Here is a 12,672-nt window from a genome sequence, read left to right on the forward strand (position 1 = left end):
TTGAAGAAAAGTGATGAAAGGGAGCGGCCTTGTTTGATTTCTAATCTTAGGGAGAAAGCATTCAGTCTTTAACAGTAGGGTTTGGTTTTTTTTGTAGATGCGCTTTGTGATATTGAGGGAGTTCCTTTTTCCTGGTTTGCTTAAAATTTTTTTTTATCAGGAATGTATTTTAAATATTTTGTGTGTGCATCTATTTTCTTCTTTGGTTTATTGAATAGAGTGAATCACATTGATTTATCTTATTTTTTTAATGTTTGTTTATTTTTGAGATAGAGACAGAGCATGAGCGGGGGATGGGTAGAGAGAGGGAGATTCTCTCCCGGGTCTGAGCTGTCAGCACAGAGCCATATGCAGGGCTTGAACCCATGAACGGCGAGATCATGACCTGAGCCAAAGTCAGATGCTTAACTGACTGAGCCGCCCAGGCACCCCACATAATTGATTTTGAATGTTAAACCTTCTCTGCATTTCTAGAATAAATCATACGTATTTATTCTAGATGTTCATGATGTATTAGCCTTTCAATATTTTCTTATAATTGATTTGTTAAGTTAAAAGAAACTCTGTAGGTTTCTTTTTTGTCTTTGTCTGGTTTTAGTACTATTACGATGCTGGCCTCAGAGTGAGTTGTGAAGTATTCCCTCCTCAGTTTTATTGTTGTTTCCTTGAATGTTTGATAGAATTCACCAACATAGCTATCTGAGTCTGGAGTTTTTTGGGGGGAAGGTTTTTAAGTACAATTTCAATTTCTTTGACAGATGGAAGGTTGTTCATATTATCTATTTCTTCTTGAGTGAGTTTTGGTAATTTTGGTCTATCAGAATTTGTCCATTTCATCTAGTTTTAAAAATTTATTGGCATAAAGTTGTTCATAATACTCCCTTATCCTTTTAAAATCTGTAGGTTCTGTTTCACTGATTTTTACCCCAACCTTTATTATTTGTCTTTTTTTTTAACCTACTTTTGTGTTTAATTTCCTTTTCCTTTTCTAGATTCTAAGGTAGAAGCTGAAGTCATTGATATGAAACCTTTTTTTTTTTCTAATAGAGTTTCATGCTGTTAATTTTCCCTTGTGTACTGCTTTAGTGGCATCCCACAAATGCTGATATGTTGTGTTTTCATTATCATGTGAGTTTACAGTTATTATCAAATTTGGAAAAATTTTGGCCATTATTTCTTCAAATAGTTTTTCTGTCGTGTCTCTCTTTTAGAGATTCTAATTATTTGTGTAGTGACCCACTTAGTTCACTGATACTTGTTTCTGTTTAAAAAAATTTTTTTTTGTTTCATGTTCAGTAATTTCTGTTGCAGTGCCTTCAAGTTCACTGATCTTTTTGTATGTATTATCTGATCCCTTCCACTGTATTTAATCCCTTCCACTGTATTTGCTTGTCTCTAACACAGTAGTTTTCATCTTTAGAAATTCATTTTGGATCTTTTTATATCTTCCTTGTCTCTCTACTTGCCTATTTGAATATAGGTAACACAGTTCTAATAACTTCTAATATTCTTCTCTGGTCACTGTACCATTTGTGTCAATTCTAGATAAAGTTTTGACTGGTTCCTTATTCTCATTGTGAGTTGTTTCTTTCCTGCTTCTTTGCATACCTGGTAATCTTGGATTAGGTGTCAGACATTGTCAATTTTACCTTGCTTGAGTGCCAGATAGTTTCCTTTTCCTAGAAATCGTCTTGAGTTTTGTTCAGGGATACAGTTAAGTTACTTGGAAACGATTGGACCTTTTCCTGTGTTGATTTTATGATTTATTAGGGGAATCTGGTGCCTTGCACTCAGTGCTAGGGCTAATTATCCCCTCTTGTGTTCTCTGGTCTAATTCCCCATGAAGTATGAATTTTTCTAGTCTGGCTCAGGGGAAGAGGCATTATTACCAGTAGGCTCTTTGTGAGCCCAAGACAGTCCTTTTGTGCTATTTTCTCCCAGTATCAGGTAGTTTCCTCACATATGTGTGCTACTCAGTACTCTGCTGGATACTCAAGGGAACCCTTTGCAGATATCTAGTTTCTCTTTCTGTGCAGGTCTCCTCTCTGGCACCTTGGTCTGGGAACCCTGGCTGCCTTGGACTTTCTGGACTGCGTTATTTTCTTCTCCCTGTGCTTCTGCCGGGAAACTTTCTTGAGGCAGTAATCTGGGGCAGTCATGGGACTCACCTTGTTTATTTTCCATATCTCACAGATCACCGTCCTTTGTTGCCTGATGCTCAGTATCTTGAAAACCATCATTTCATGTACATGTCCATTGGTTTTGGCTGTTTTAGGTTACAGAGTAAACTCAGTCACTGGTTACTCCATCTGGGTCCAAAACACAAGTCTTTCTAAGTCAGTTTCTGTTTATTTAGGTTTTTTTCTATTTATTATACATTCTTAAAATATCTTCCCTATGCTGCCTTAAGTCTTTAGTTTCATTGTCTTTTTCTTTACTGGTTTCAAAAACATATATGTATTTTCATCTTTTCTAACAATTGCCCTTGAATTTTAACTTGCACCCTGATTATTTGTATTTTTCTAATGACATTTAGAATTAATCATTACTGTATCTTCCCTCTGAACAAGATGTGAAGCACATTTCTATTGTTCCATTGCCTAACCTCATCATGAACTTGTTGTTCAAGGTATTAATTTCTTTGTTCCCTATTGCCCCTTGTATGTCTCATTCTGTTCTTCTAGGTCTTAAAAAAAATTTTTTTTTAATGTTTATTTATTTTTGAGAGAGAGAAGGCACACAAGCTGGAGAGACGCAGAGAGAGGGGGGGAGATGCAGAGAGAGAGAGGGAGACACAGACTCTGAAGCAGGCTCTAGGCTCCCAAGCTGTTAGCACAGAGCTTGACACAGGGCTCAAACTCACGAACTGTGAGATCGTGACCTGAGCCAAATTTGGACACCTAACTGGCTGAGCCACCCAGGTGCCCCTCTATTCTTCTAGTTTTCAAAAATTGCAGTTACTCCCAGAAGTATTCTGGTAGTTTTTAAAAAGTTGGTCACCATACGCTTTACCTCCCTTCACCCAGGTGATCTTGCTTCCTAAGTCAAAGTGAAAGTAAAGATCCTTATGTAGGAGATCTCTACCTCACAGCTCATTTAGTCACTGGGCTTTTCTCTGTTTTTCTAGCCTCAGACAATCCTGGGTAGGATTTTCCTTTGACCTGTGTTTTGTATTATGTCTTCTTTCAACTCTTGAACTCTTTTCTTTCTTGGTGTTCCCATTTTAATTTTACCATGTGTTACACTCCCGGTTCCTTTCTCAGTTGCCGGGAAGTCCTTGTCTCTATTTCCTTGATTCTTCATTATCATAGCCCCTTCTAGCAGACACTCCACCTCTCTTCTTCCTATCATGACGTAGCCTTTTGAAGAAATGTTTATATTCGTTGGTTTTTCTTGTGGCCTTCTGTTCACTTCTTAATATGTTGCATTCTGGGCTTTGCTTTCTATCACTCCACTAAAAGTAATTTCTTATGTGGGCCAGTAGACTGGTCCAGAAAGGACAGTGTGTGAGTTGGCTATTTCTGTATAACAAACCACTCTAAATTTAGTGGCTTAAAACTTTCTTATTTCTTCAAAATCTACAGGTTGGCTGAGAGGCCAGTCTTGTCTGGACTTACTCATGTGTCTCAGCGAGCAGTCAGGTTGGCTGAAGACTGGCTGATCTAGCACGGCCCTGCCTGGGGAGACACAGCCCTGCTCCCTAGGGTTTCTCACCATCTATCGGGGGCTATACCATGCATCTTTCCCTGACAGTAGCAAGGTCCCATAAAAAGAAGTGGAGCATGTAAGGCCTGTTGAGGGTTGGACTTGAAACCAGCATGATGTTACTTTTTACCACATTCACACAAGGCCAGTGTGCTTTAAAGGGATGGGAATTTGTTTCATATTCTTCTTCACCTAGCTTCTTTAAATGTTGATATTTCCAGGAATTCTTCTTATCCTTTCCATTTGTGCCTCACAGACCTCCTCTCTTTTTACAGGATGAACTGTGTCCTATATATCAGTGAAATCTGAATCAGCAGTAGGCAGACTGCGTCAGGCTACCCTCTGGCCTGCACTTGTTCGGCCTACAAATTAAAAATAGGTTTCTTTTTTCGATGTTTTTTAAGGGTTTAAACAGTCATCATCACCGTCAACAACAACAACAAAACAGAGGAGCACACAGCAGAGGCTGTATATTATCCGGCCCTTTATGGAAAAAATTGTCCCTCCACCCCCCTCCTGATAGAAGTCAGTATTTCATTACTGATTTTTCTTAGGCTTTATAAAACCTCCCATGTACAGGATATTTGTTTCCTGATTATTTGGGGGTATCTTAAACTCACTAGGTACAAAATTGAGCTTATTATCTCTACTTTAAAACTTATTCCTCATTGTGATTCCTTATTTCACCCACACTTTACATAGCCTGGCCTGTGCCAGAAACTTGACGGTGTGGCCAGATTCCTGTCCTGTTGTTTTTACCTTCTTAGTAACTCTAAAATCGGTTCCTTGATTTCTTCTTCCCTTTAGTTAATTTGGGCCTTCTGTTCTCTCCCTTATTTCTGCCTTGTGTGATTTAGTCATCTTCTCTGACTTGTAAATTTTATTTGATGTATTGGGACTGAAAAGTGGCTGTTAACTTGTAGAGTACCATTTTGCTTCGGCTCTGTGCGGGAGGCTAAAGCCAGAATGTAGGGGAATAAGGAGCAAGCAGCAGCCTTAAGTTCAAACTCTTTTAAGAGAGGAGAAGACTAGGAATTTACCCAAGGGATACAGGAGTACTGATGCATAGGGGCACTTGTACCCCAATGTTTATAGCAGCACTCTCAACAATAGCCAAATTATGGAAAGAGCCTAAATGTCCATCAACTGATGAATGGATAAAAAAATTGTGGTTTATATACACAATGGAGTACTACGTGGCAATGAGAAAGAATGAAATATGGCCCTTTGTAGCAACATGGATGGAAGTGGAGAGTGTGATGCTAAGTGAAATAAGCCATACAGAGAAAGACAGATACCATATGGTTTCACTCTTATGTGGATCCTGAGAAACTTAACAGAAACCCATGGGGGAGGGGAAGGAAAAAAAGAGGTTAGAGTGGGAGAGAGCCAAAGCATAAGAGACTGTTAAAAACAGAACAAACTGAGGGTTGATGGGGGGGTGGGAGGGGGGGGGGGGTGATGGGTATTGAGGAGGGCACCTTTTGGGATGAGCACTGGGTGTTGTATGGAAACCAGTTTGACAATAAACTTCATATATTGGGGGAAAAAAAGAATAAAATTAATTAAAAATTTTAAAAAAAGAGAGAGGAGAGGAATGGAGTTTGGGCATTTGGGTATTTTTACAAAATACATTCTTACTACAGTCCCCTGAGTAGTTTGAAATATTGTATCTGGACAGTGAGCTGTGAGAAAATTAAAAAGCTCTCAGTGCAAAGATGTGTTTACAGAAGGTTAAAAACTCCAAAAAGAAAATCTTAGTACAAAGGGTTTTTTTTTTTTGCATATTTCTGATAATTCATAGGAATGAGGTGTTTTAAGTTTTTTAAACTTATATTTTCAGTGGATTTTCCATGTAAGATATTGAATATACTACAATTATAGACATCTTCATGTTGGGGGAAATTAGGAAGGTGTTTAAAACTGTATACCTGCAAATTTTAGTAAAACTTGCAAGAATGAGGGCTTCAAGTAGTTAATGCATTCATTCTGTAAACCTTTTTTTGTTGAATTTGTAAGTATTAGGTGTTATGCTAGGTATTACTGTTTCTCCCATAATTATTTGTTTCCTTAAACTGAAAACAAGTGAGAGACTGAAGATGGAATCATTTTTTTTTTTTAATTTTTTTTTTTCAACGTTTATTCATTTTTGGGACAGAGAGACAGAGCATGAATGGGGGAGGGGCAGAGAGAGAGGGAGACACAGTATCGGAAACAGGCTCCAGGCTCTGAGCCGTCAGCCCAGAGCCTGACGCGGGGCTCAAACTCCCGGACTGCGAGATCGTGACCTGGCTGAAGTCGGACGCTTAACCGACTGCGCCACCCAGGCGCCCCTGGAATCATTTTTTTTAATGAAAAAATACCTTAAAATAAAAAAGAAAAAATACCTTAAAGACAAGGTATTATAATTGTGAAAATCTTTTAATACTTGAAAATGGAAAGTCAGCCATTTGTTTAATAATTACTCATTGAGTACTCTGTAAGTAAGAATCGTGTGAGGTGCTATAGGATATATAAAGAAACTTAAGCCAACGAGTGTCTCTTGTCAAGTTGCTCACAGTTTAGCAGAGAGTCGAATTTCCTTTAAGGCATTTCAGATTCATTAGCTATTTTTTTTTCATTTTCCTTTTTTTTAACTTTTTTTTCTCATCTGTTTTCAAATAGGTGTGTTAAAATCTTATATATTTGCCAACTTCTCAGTGCAAATTGATCAGTTTGGGCTTTATATATTAATTTCTTTCTCTTAGTATACTTTTTAAAAAAATTTTTTTAGTGTTTATTTTTGAGAGAGAGAGCACCAGCAGGGGAGGTGCAGAGAGAGAGGGAAAATAGAACCCCAGGCAGGCTCCAGGCTCCTAGCTGTCAGCACAGAGCCGGACACGGGGCTCAAACTCCTGAACTGTGGATAATGACCTGAGCCGAAGTTGGAGGCTTAACCACCTGAGCTACCCAGGTGGCCCTCTCTTAGTATACTTTTAAAATATACTTACTTTATAATTGCTTTCAGAAGATAGCTGCATTATGTGCTTTTTCGTGGTATGGTAAATTCTATTAACATAGTTGAATTCTTTCATAACTCATTTTCCTTATGTGCATTGGAGTTTTTTTATTTGTTTGTTTTTGAGGAGGCGGGGGCACAAGTGAGCAAGGGGCAGAGAGAGGGGGAGAATCCCAGGAGGGGCAGGGAGAGAGAGAAAGAGAAGCAGGGCTCACCCGATGCAGGACTCGAATTCATGAACCATGAGATCATGACCTAAGCTGAAGTCAGATGCTTAACGACTGAGCCCCCAGGCGCACTGCATTGGAGTTTCATTTGCAAGCTCAATTTGAGTGAGAGCTTCATGAAGTGTATGTTTTTCGTTCCACTTTCATTACTTCTCCATTCCTGGAAGTTTTATTAATGCCTCCACTGGCTCATCGGTCTAGAACTTACTCTTTTTCATGCTGGAATCTCAGCTCTCCCAAGGGTATTATACATCTGCTTTCCCCAATATATAGCAATTTATCCCAGTCTCAATCATAACAGCTGTTTCCGCTTCCTTCTGCTAGTCTAGGAGTCCCCACCATGAGTGAGTGCTTTGAACCCTATTCTGTTGGAGGAGGGAAACTTCTAGATGTCTTTATTTACTTCACTTTCAAGAAATAGAAACTTCTGCTTTTAACACAATGAGTTTCTTTGTATTTCTTATGTATTACAGTTTGTATTTTGTTTTCAAGTGTGGAAATGCCTTTTAATATTATTTCAACCTTTGTTGTTGATGTGTGTTTCAGAGAAGGGGCAGGATTTTGCATGAAGTTAAAAGATCATCTTGATAATAGTCATTATAAAACTATGACAGGTTTTAAAAAAATTATTCCATAAACCACCTAAAATCATCTTGAATTACGTGGTTGCAAGCTTACAAGTTGCACACAGTCTAGAAATACTGGAGTAAACTAAGATTCTCTAAGTTCCCACCTGCTTTGATTTTTATTCATGATAGGACAACAGTGGGAGCAGATTAGGAGACAGGGGAATGAGAAATCCAACATATACAGCATTAACAAATTATGCAGAAACAATTCAACTTGAGAAAGCTTTGTTAGGACTTCTGCCCCATGGTGGAAGATTGAACTATAACTTCACCACTGTGGCCAGCCGTCCTCATTGAGACCACAATGAAATGAAAGTATAGAAAAATGTAGAAAACAATAAACCCAAGATGGTAGAGAAATTTGGTGATAAGCAGGAGATCATAATGGACAAGATATTTCAACAAATTAGCATAATGCATTCTGGCTGGGACTGTGTGAGTAGAAGCAAGAAAGGCACACCTAGAATATACTACAAGAACACTACAAAAACCGTAACTGATCTAGTTCCAGAGAGGTTCAGAGTTCATAAACTGTAAGTACATGTAATTGAATAATGAGTAAAAAGTAGAGCTAAAATCTAGGTATAAGATCGTTAAAGGGAACATGGGCTCCACTTAAAATTCTTATGCACCAGCTCATTCTGACATTTACTAGTAGGCATAACTACATAGCACTTCTTATTTTATTTTTAATTTTTTAATGCTTATTTATTTTCGAGAGAGAAAGAGAGGGAACAGGAGTGGGGGAGGGGCAGAGAGGAGACACAGAATCTGAAGCAGGCTCCAGGCTTTGAGCTGTCAGCACATAGCCCGACACAGGGCTCAAACTCACAGACCATGAGATCATGACCTGAGCCAAAGTTGGACGCCCAACTGACTGAGCCACCCAGATGCCTTGAGCACTTATTTTTAAAAAATTTAATGATTTCATTGAGAAGAAAGGTGAAAATTTTCCATATGGATGTTAATAACCCAGAATAAAGCCTCCCTTTATTCTGAAATTCGAGCAGATCCAATTTCACAACGAGTACCATTTTCCTGACTCTAAAGCAAAGCCTCGCACATAGCCCACCTTTCCTCAACTTAGCCTACACAGAAAGCATCCAGTCAGAATTCCCACTCAAGAGAGAGACCTTGTGACCAATAAGTCTGCTCAGTGAGAGAGTACCTACTGTTTGGTAGAGAAAAGCCCACACTAGCTACTGAGAACTTCATTCTTAAGTACAGATAAATAAATTATGGTTGATTGGTGCAGTGGGATATCAAACAGCAGTGTATACATATAGCCACATGGTTGAGTCTTAAGCATTGAGATCTGGAAGACTGATGCAAGAGAATATATGATACCTTTGTTAAACATACCAGTAGACAAAACTAAATAGTAGCAGATGAGAGAGGGTAGTAGATGATAGCCATGTAAAATAAGTGACTACCCCAAAAGTCAAGATAGTGGTTCACCTTTGAGGATGTGGGAATTGTAATTGAGAAAGGATATGTGAAAGGCTTTTGGAGTACTGACATTCTTCTGAGTAGAAATTATACAGATGTTCTCTATAATGAGCATAACATTTATGTTTTATATGCTTTTCTGTGCACATGTTAAATTTCGCAGAAAAAAAAATCGTTAAAGTCAAACAGGGATCCTAGAGGAAACTGAAGTAATTCTATAAATAAACATATCTGTTTATTTTGGAGAACTCTAAGAAGATGATGTGTTCATAAAATAAGAACAGGGTACATTGAAAAAGAAAGAATTAGAGCACAGAAAGGAAGTAAAAGGTATAATTGCTTACATTAAAAACCTCAGTGAAAGGACTAAAAGAAAAAATTGATTTTTTTTAAAAATCCCAGAATATAGAAACAAAGAGACTAATTTGAGAGAGAAGGGTAATATAAAATCAATCCAAGGGGTCCAATTTCCAACTAATGAGAGTTTCGGAAGAGAGAAACAAGCAAAACTGAAGAAAATAAACAATAGAATTTTCTCAGAGCTGAAAGATACTAATCTTTAGCACAATGAATGTAGGAAAAAAATTAACCAGTATCAAAATGAAGATGTAAAGCTTGGAAAAATGAGTTGAGTGTGAGGAAGGGGGCATTGAGAGAGAACACCTTGAGCCTATAAAACAGCATCGCCAATGTTTCTCACTCATGATACTTGCGTTACAGGACACTGGAACAGTACCTTTGAGAACCTCTGAGGGAAAATGATTTCCAACCTTGAATTTGATATCTTTATAAAATAAAATTAAGCAGCTCATAATAAAGCTACAATCCAATAGTCTTTCTTGGGAAATCATAGAAGAATATGATTCAGTACAACAGGCGTGAACTAAGACATAATATTGAGGAAATAATGGGTTTAACTTAGGAAAGCAGGAAAAGAGAAGTCTGAAGGTGATAGCTTAGGAGGAAGGTCTCTAGGGTGATGAAATGCAAGAGTGACTCAGTGTAAGTGACATGACTGAGGGGATGGGAAAGAATAAAAATGGTGAGAGAAAAAGATAGGAGACGAAAGGAAGGCAACTAGAAAATCTGGGGGATGAAACCTAAAAGCTATATGAGAAAGTCATGGTTAAAATAAGAGGACAACTACAGTAAGGCATGTTTTTAAGCAGTTGATTGAAGTCTAAGACAAGACTGGGCAGCTGGTAAGATAGTTATGGTATCATTTGCTGAGTGAGTCCAGGATGTTTTGACATAGCCACAAAATTGAGGTAGCAGTGTTGATGGGGATATTTTGTCATACTTGTTTGGATATAGCTGCTTTAAAATAGTTGCTTGCCAAATATAAAATGACTCCATTCTTGTTCATTAGCAAATCATGTACCTAAAAGGCATCCCTAAATCTTTCTCTGTCCTATATGTTCATTAAATATGAGGGACATTCCCTGTCTACTTAGTTTCATATTGTTTAATATTTTATATGTTATCTTTAATGATTTCCAGTAACCATAAAATATTTAAATCTTTTAGAATTAATTTAGCATCTAAGTATAATTTATCCTCTCAGCCCATCATCATATATGACCATCATTATAAAATTCTTAAATGTAAGCGTGATAAGTATTGAAAACTATTAGAAATTCAATCGTGATTTTCTTGTGCCGTCCGAAGCTTAGAGTAAGGGATCGTTGTACCTGTCTTCTCTTCCCCTAAGTGTCTTCTCTGATACCCAAACACTTAATGCTGGAGACTGAGTAAGCCTATGTAAGGCAGAGGGGTCCTTCTTCTAGACATTTAGATGGAAAACAAAGGAAATCATTAAGCTACCAAATCATTCTTGAGAGTATATGGCCGTTTTATGTGAACTTGACAAATCATTTAGTGATTGAGGTCAGAAAAATGGTTATCTTTGGAAGTTGGGTATTGATTGTGAGGGCCACATGAGGCAGATTTTTGGAATGCTGGAAGTGCATTGTATTTTCATCTTGGTGGTGGATTTGTGGGTGTATACATACGTGAAATTCATCATGTGCACTAATGACTAGTGGGAAAAAAGTGAGAAAAGAGCATTTGAGATGCAGGCTACTGAAGGTACAAGCAAATTACTACAGTATTAGCAGACATGTTCTTGAAAGTGACTGGTGGCCTTCCCCCCATTTATTACTTTCTGTAACAAAAGATGATTTAATTACACAAGTTACATGTAGTCCAGTAATACATAAGTATGCAAAGTAAAAACTGAAGGACTACTTTCTGAGATGTAATTACTCTGCACAGTTGTCTTCTCATACCTTTTCTATGTGTACAGTAATATTCTTTGAAAATACAAAGTTTAGCAGTATCAAACTATATTATTCTGAAACTTGTCCTTCCCTTACTTAACAGCATATAATAGATATCCTTCAATATCTGGTACAGATTGCAGATTCATCTGATTCTGTTTAATGATTGCATGTTCTGTTACATATGTTTGTACTGTAATTTATGTAGCTACTTCTCTAGACTTTTGAAGTTATCTTATGTTTAATGAATATAGTGCTCTGATGAAGTGTTTGTTTTGTTTTGTTTTTATATCTATACTTGTGTGTTTGTGCAAGTATTTGTTACAGGATAATTCCAGAAGTAGAAAGCCTACTTAAATTTTGAAAGCTGCTATAAAACTTCCCTCCATTCCCAGCAACTTTGAACCATAACTTTATCCACATTGGGCGTTAACAATTTTTAACATGTTTGCCAGGGTGCCAGGGTGGTTCGGTTGGTAAAGTGTCCGACTCTTGATCTCGGTTCAGGTCATGATCTCACTGTTTGTGAGATCGAGCCCTGCTGTCAGCCCAGAACCTGCTTGGAATTCTCTCTCTCCCTCTCTCTCTGCCCCTTCGCTGCTCTCACTTGCTCTCAAAATAAATAAACTTAAAAAAAAAAATACTTTGAAAAATGTTTGCCAATTAAATCAACAAAATGAAACCTCATTGTTTTAATTTGCTTTTCTCTGGTCATTGATGGAGTTGAACTTCCTTTTTTACGTTAATTATCAATTTGTGTTACTTTTTTTAAATTACTTGTGTGTGCTCGGTAGCAATTGTCCTTATTTAATTATCAGGCTTCTTTGTACAGGGCATTAACCCTTACTTCTGTTCTATGTGTTGCATATATCTGTTCCTATTCTATTTCTTGCCTTACAGATTCATTTATGGTAGCTTGTACCATATATCGCTATAAATCTTTTTCTTTGTGGCTCCTTTGTTTTGCCAAAGAAGATCATTCGCTAAAGAAGGGCAGACATTTTATTATATTTTTTTCTGGTGTACTTACAGTTTCTGTTTTACTGTTAAGTCATTAATCCACCACAAATTTATATTTATGAGCTACAGATAAAAACATTAATATGCATTTTCCCCCAAGCAGAAAACCAGTTGTTCCACAAACCACCCAGGGGTCTGTCCTTTCCCCGTGAAAGTAGAAAACCAGCGCTGGTACTCCATGAATGATTGACAGCTCGCAGAAGTGTGCTGTTTTTCTTTTCATGCAGGGAGGATATGTGTTTTTAAACAAAGCTTAAGAATGTAGGGCAGGGCTTGTCAAAAGTCAGGGATAAAAGAATACGGTTGCCTTGGGAGTTATGATGTTGCCTTGGATAGGATTAAAAGTGCAGGGCATTATTACCAAG

General features: G+C 37.6%; 1 protein-coding gene across 6 annotated transcripts in view; it reads left to right on the forward strand.

Moving 5' to 3' along the window:
• The window catches only part of MAN1A2 (mannosidase alpha class 1A member 2), a 188,985-nt gene that overhangs the window by 120,857 nt on the left and 55,456 nt on the right, over positions 1 to 12,672 (forward strand). The gene's annotated exons all lie outside the window — the stretch shown is intronic.

This window comes from Felis catus, chromosome C1, assembly GCF_018350175.1.
Source record: "Felis catus isolate Fca126 chromosome C1, F.catus_Fca126_mat1.0, whole genome shotgun sequence".
Lineage (NCBI taxonomy): Eukaryota > Metazoa > Chordata > Mammalia > Carnivora > Felidae > Felis > Felis catus.